At 35.5% G+C, this 6,794-nt stretch overlaps 1 long non-coding RNA gene across 1 annotated transcript; it reads left to right on the top strand.

Moving 5' to 3' along the window:
- Nucleotides 1–1,396: 1,396 nt before the first annotated feature.
- Nucleotides 1,397–6,419, top strand: LOC115817041 (uncharacterized). The gene is made up of 6 exons (XR_004025420.1): nt 1,397–1,459; nt 3,321–3,374; nt 3,544–3,588; nt 4,205–4,321; nt 4,460–4,504; nt 5,447–6,419. It is a non-coding gene; the product is annotated as an uncharacterized LOC115817041 (long non-coding RNA).
- Nucleotides 6,420–6,794: the final 375 nt, after the last annotated feature.

Genomic DNA, 6,794 nt, shown 5'->3' with positions numbered 1-6,794 from the left:
TGCCATTTTTACTTCAACAAACTGATCCTAAAAATGTTGAAAAGCTGTCAAGAAAAAAGTCAAGTGTTTCATCAGTTGTTGAATGTAGAATATAGTACAGTTTCAGTTTTTGTCTGTATAAAGTCAAAGGTAAACGTAATTTTGTAAGCACATATTTCTAACCAACACTTGTTAAGAATGTTCTTGCAGGAGGCAATTTTGCATTTATTCGTTTACATTTTTTCATTTAGCAGACAATTTTGTCCACAGCAACTTCTAAGTGAGGCAAAAATATAATCAGTTAGTGTTCAGTGCTTCAAAAAGCTTTTAAAATTGCATGAGTGCCAATACTGCTCAGGCTTAGCCATTATCATTTAGTATAAGGTCATTTGAGATTGTTAAAATTCAGTCATTATTATTTTACGTAAGGTCATATAAGACAGTTAAAACTCTGTTGTGTTTGGGAAATGGGGCCTATTTTGTGCTGCTTACACAGCTCACTAGATGTTGATGACTTTAATATCTGTCTGCTCTGTGATGCCCCAGGCCTGATATATAGTTACAATAGAACAATAAATGTTGTTCATAGTAAGAAATTGAATCTATCATCTGTAAAATGTTTAAAAATACTGCACTGCTAGCAATATCAACACTGCAAGGATATGATAAAATGTGAAATGCAAGCGTTGGAAATGTCACTCTGTATTTGTGTTAACACTATTGATGATGAAGAGGCAACAAGTACTCACCGCAAGGATGATGATCAAGTGAATCCTGATGCTGAATCAGGTAGACTCCTGAATCAGGTGGAATCGACAAATGGAGAGGCCAAACCAGGTGAGATAAACAATGTACAAAGAAAAGACTTGTTACAATTCTGGTACAAATCTCACAAATCCATTCTGTAGCATTCTCTTTAAAAAAAAAACATTCAATTTTAAATTCTGTCTTACTTTCATCTGCCTTTTTTCAACAGAGGAAAATAGGACAGAAAATAATGAATATACATCAAGAAGGGAAGGTAAGTGGTTCAGCAGTCACTGAATGTGGCATTTATGGCAAAGAGTTCATTCAACTTATAAGACTGTCATTTTAGACAGGATATGTTACCAGCCTGCACTTCTGTAGACTATGCATGTAGGAGCCCAGTTTTTCATCAATACACTTTTAGTTTTATCACTGATATTAAAAGGTCAGGTAAAATGAAGTTTATATGATTCTGGTTGATTTTGAAGGTGCTAGTCCAGATGTGAGCAACCCCAGCAGTTTTCAATTTATTAATTCAGCAGATACTTTTATCCAAAGCAACTTCCAAATGAGGCAAAAAATGCAATCAGTTTTTTTTTTATAAGTCTTATTTTTGATATTAAGAGATCTGATAAAAGCACGTTCTTATTGATATGGCCTCTGATTGTTTATAAAGGTGCTGGTCCACATGGGAATGAAAGCAACAATGTAGGCCAGTCAGGAGATGACACAAGTAAACATTTTTTTTTCTTTTATTTACAAATATTCTTTAAATAATTGCCCTGGCTGAGACTATTAGTCCTATGTGTATGTTCACCCTTCTTTGTGTTTTGGGGTATCTAATTCCTGACATGATTAGTCTCTGTTTCATTTACAGCCAGGATCTGCATTTATTTAATTAGTTAATCAATGTTAACAAGCTTTTAAAATTACATGAGTGCCAATACTGCTCAAGCTTAGGCAATATCATTTTACATAAGGTCATATCACACAGTTAAAACTCAGTTATGTTTAGGAAATGGGGCCTATTATGTGCTGCTTACACAGCTCACTAGGGCCCTGTTTACTCCTTGTATTAAGATACGATTTTGGTGATCTGATCACAAGTGGACAGCTCAAAAGTACAGGTGTAAACGCATCCAATGCGCATTGAGGTTGCATCGAGATTCGATCAGTCAGACCATATTCAGAGGTGGTTTGGATCGCATATGACCACATTCTTATAGCTGAGTAAACGCAAATGTGAACTCGACCACATTGAACGACCGCATACTCAACTGACGTCCTCTGCTTACGCTGAAGTAGGCGACGAACTCATTCGCATATGTAACCTACATATTCGCTCACCCGTTTGGCGTCATTTTAAATTGCCAAATTGTGACAACAGGCAACAACAGGCAAAATGGATATAGTTTTGATTTCTTCTTCTTCTTCTTCTTCTTCTTCTTCTTATTTTAATTTCTGACAGACTAGGCACGGTAAGTGCATTGATGCCTTCCATTGATTAAAAACAAAACAACGTTTAACGTGAAAAAGCTTAACGCGGCTTAATGTTCCAAAACTGCGATTGAGGATCACCAAATTTCTCTTGGACATCTCTTGTTAGAAACGCCTCCTCCTGTCAAAAAATCTAAACCTAAATCCTATGAGTATGGTCGTTATCTCATGTTAAGCGTTTTCCTCTCCACTGACGCCCAGTATACGGAAACAGCTTAACGTGCCTTAATGTCCCAAAACAGTGATCAATGATCACTAAATTTGTCTGACATCTCACATGTCATAAGCACTATTTCTAATTTAAAAAAGCAAACGTGAAATAAAGTAAAAGGGGTAACATGTTGGAAATTATTTACGTTTTTATTTGCATATATTGTGAGGAAGTGAGATCTGATCTCAAGTGGTCATTCAAGACACGGATTCTAAAGCCAGGTGTAAACGGACGTACTTAGAGACGTCCACTTGTGATCACCAAAATCGGATCTTAATGCAAGGTGTAAACAGGGCCTAGATGTTGATGACTGGCTAATGTCTGTCTGTTCTGTGAAGCCCCAGGCCTGGTATACAGTCTCACAAACAAGAAATGATGTTTCAGCCGCATCAACTATACAACATATCAGATTAAATCTTTATCACAAAACAAGGCTGAAAGTCTCAGTTAAGTGCTGTTTAATGTTTTCAAAACCACTGTTTGAAATTCTCAATATAAACAGCTGGCTTTCCCACCACAGACAAGTATTTCACAAGCAGTCAGTATTTGCACTGCAACACTATGTGTGAGAGGGATTTTTTCCTGTGGTTTGTTGATTATTAAGGTGCCAAAGGACGAAATGAAGCAAGATTAATAGAAAGCAAAGGACTGTGTGAACATTTTAGGGTGAAGGGTAGTTGTTCATAGTAAGAAATCCAATGTTCTATATAAATCTATCGTCCGTAAAATGTTTAAAAATACTGCTTCACTAGCAATATCAGCACTGCAAGGATATGATAAAATGTGAAATGCAAGCATTGAAGATGTGTCACTCTGTATTTGTGTTAACACTATTGATGATTGAAAGGCAGCAAGTATTTATCTCCACCTTTGGTTGATGTTTAAGGGCATCCTGGGAAATCAGATCCGCAGACATCTGAAAATGCAGAGAACAAAAAAGGTGAGATAAACAGTGTACAAAGAAAAGCGTTGTTAAAATTCTGCTACAAATGTCAACAATCCAAAAGCATTCTCTTAAATACATTCATTAGCAGAGTTGTGATGAGATTTAAAATGCAAAGCTGAAATTTTTAAATTCTGTCTTGATCTCATCTGCCTTTTTCTAATAGCGGAAAATGGGCCTGGAAATGATGCAGGTTTGGGAGGAAATGAAGGTAAGTGGTTCAGCAGTTACTGAATGTGGCATATATGACAATGAGTTCATTCAACTTATAAGATATTTCTAACCAACACTCGTTAAGAATGTTCTTGCAGGAGGCAATTTTGCATTTATTCGTTTACATTTTTTCATTTAGCAGACAATTTTGTCCACAGCAACTTCTAAGTGAGGCAAAAATATAATCAGTGTTCAGTGCTTCAAAAAGCTTTTAAAACTTCGTGAGTGCCAATACTGCTCAGGCTTAGCCATTATCATTTAGTATAAGGTCATTTTAGATTGTTAAAATTCAGTCATTATTATTTTACGTAAGGTCATATAAGACAGTTAAAACTCTGTTGTGTTTGGGAAATGGGGCCTATTTTGTGCTGCTTACACAGCTCACTAGATGTTGATGACTAATATCTGTCTGCTCTGTGATGCCCCAGGCCTGATATATAGTTACAATAGAACAATAAATGTTGTTCATAGTAAGAAATTGAATCTATCATCTGTAAAATGTTTAAAAATACTGCACTGCTCGCAATATCAACACTGCAAGGATATGATAAAATGTGAAATGCAAGCGTTGGAAATGTCACTCTGTATTTGTGTTAACACTATTGATGATGAAGAGGCAACAAGTACTCACCGCAAGGATGATGATCAAGTGAATCCTGATCTTGAACCTGATGCTGAATCAGGTAGACTCCTGAATCAGGTGGAATCGACAAATGGAGAGGCCAAACCAGGTGAGATAAACAATGTACAAAGAAAAGACTTGTTACAATTCTTGTACAAATCTCACAAATCCATTCTGTAGCATTCTCTTTAAAAAAAAATCATTCAATTTTAAATTCTGTCTTACTTTCATCTGCCTTTTTCAATAGAGGAAAATAGGCCAGAAAATAATGAAGATACGTCAGGAAATGAAGGTAAGTGGTCCAGCAGTCACTGAATGTGGCATTTATGGCAAAGAGTTCATTCAACTTATAAGACTGTCATTTTAGACAGGATATGTTACCAGCCTGCACTTCTGTAGACTATGCATGTAGGAGCCCAGTTATTCATCAATACACTTTTAGTTTTATCACTGATATTAAAAGGTCAGGTAAAAATGAAGTTTATATGATTCTGGTTGATTTTGAAGGTGCTAGTCCAGATGTGAGCGACCCCAGCAGTTTTACATTATTAATTCAGCAGATACTTTTATCCAAAGCAACTTCCAAATGAGGCAAAAAAATGCAATCAGTTTTTTATCTAAGTCTTATTTTTGATATTAAGAGATCTGATAAAAGCAAGTTCTTATTGATATGGCCTGGTTGTTTATAAAGGTGCTAGACCACATGGGAATAAAAATATCTATGTGGGCCAGCCAGGAGATGACACAGGCAAACAACACATTTTCAATATATATATATACATATATGTATATATATATATTTTTTTTTCTTTTTCCAAATATTCTTTAAATAATTTCCCTGGTTGAGACTATTGTGTATTGCACTGCATTAAATGAAAAGCCTACTGAAGATATAGTGGACACTGTCTGTTCCAGTGGTGATGAGGCAGTGGAGCATGATTATGAAAATATTAGTCAATTCTGGCATCTCTGGTATAATGTGGCATAGCATGGCATAGTCCAGTCATAACATGTCCAAACATGACTGTGTGTTACTATCTTACCCCTCAGTGTGTTCATAAATTTATCAACATAATTATAACTTTATTAATATAATGTAATTATTATTAATAAGGTAAAGACTATAAGTATATTAATACAATATAATTATAATTATTACTTTATTTATATAACTTCATTAATATAATTTTGTCTTTCTCTCTTCCATTTTTCTCCCTTATTCTGGGCATCCTAGGTTCCCACCTGTAGAAGAAGTTTACTGATCACGTCTTACCCAAAGTCATCTCATCCTGAAGGAAAAAGAAATGCAAGAAGCAATATTCTTTTGTCTGCTACAGAACAGTTGCTGTGCTGCAGGATGACTCTTTTTTTCTGTACAACACACAAAGTAAATACTAACCCAAATTTTAGTGGTAAGGTATGGTACCACTTTTCATTAGGTCCCTTAATAGCTGTACATGTAGATTAATATCCTGTTTCCAAAAGATGAAATTTCAGCCTTACCCTGCCTGTACAGATTGCTATATGTTAGGTTCATCTTTTATATTTTAATCAGCAGTGAATTTTATTTGTGACAATATTGTGCATAAAGCTTTTTAAAAACATTAACAAAAAAACATTATTAAGGACACCTAACTGAGAGATGGGACCAAACCTATCATATTTATGTGTAATGCCTTTGATCTGTGGATCCAAGCCAATGACTAAGTATCTTAATGCGCATTTAGTATATAGCCTATTGACTAAGTTCTCTCTTCTAGAATTTAGCGATGTAAAGCCTCGTTTTCCCACAGCACTTTCATAGATACATTAACAATGATATTGAATTGAACAGGAAAAGGAAATAATCAGCTGGAACACTTTAGACCTTCAATCCTGCTACAGTGTTACAGACTTAAATTGGCAAGTTGTGCTTCATCTCTAACTGACGGATCACTTGTGTAACTGTCATCATTGTATTTGATTCTGAGCACAGCTGTGAGCGCAGCTCAGTAATGGCAGATTCCTCATTCTGGATTTTGAGAAATTACTGCTGACTGCATCCTTTCTGAACTGGAGAATGTTTTCTGAACTGATCTGTCATTTGCTGAATCGCAGGATTTCTACCAACATTCTTGTCTATGGATATTTGTGGAATGACTCAATGCTTCGCAACAAGCCATGAACTCCACCTAAAAGACTTTTGGATTGTATAATAAGGGTGTGTCTGTGTGTGTGTGTGTGTGTGTGTAGACGCTGTGTTTCGGCTTTACACATAGTGAATCGTTTAGCTGTATAGAAATGTATCACCAAATGCTTTTTTCTGTAAGTCAGCAGTGTTAAAGTTTGGTTGAGTCCTGAGTGTAGTATGGTGGCGGTGTTTTTTTGTAAACTCAGTAGAAAGGAATGTGACTGATATTATTTATGTCTGAATGTTGTCCTCCTGTAAATGACATAAATGGAGGGAGATAGGTAATAGTGAAGGGTATTGGGTATGCAATACCTTTACATGGCCATGATTCCAGTGCTGGTGGTGCATCTGTATTATTATTATTATTATTATTATTATTATTCAGATGTACATCATGCTTTTTTATGCCCAT

This window comes from Chanos chanos, chromosome 7 (assembly GCF_902362185.1).
Source record: "Chanos chanos chromosome 7, fChaCha1.1, whole genome shotgun sequence".
Classification (NCBI taxonomy): Eukaryota; Metazoa; Chordata; class Actinopteri; order Gonorynchiformes; family Chanidae; genus Chanos; species Chanos chanos.
Note: the sequence above shows the minus strand (reverse complement) of the source record. Positions and strands in the feature narration are given on the sequence as shown.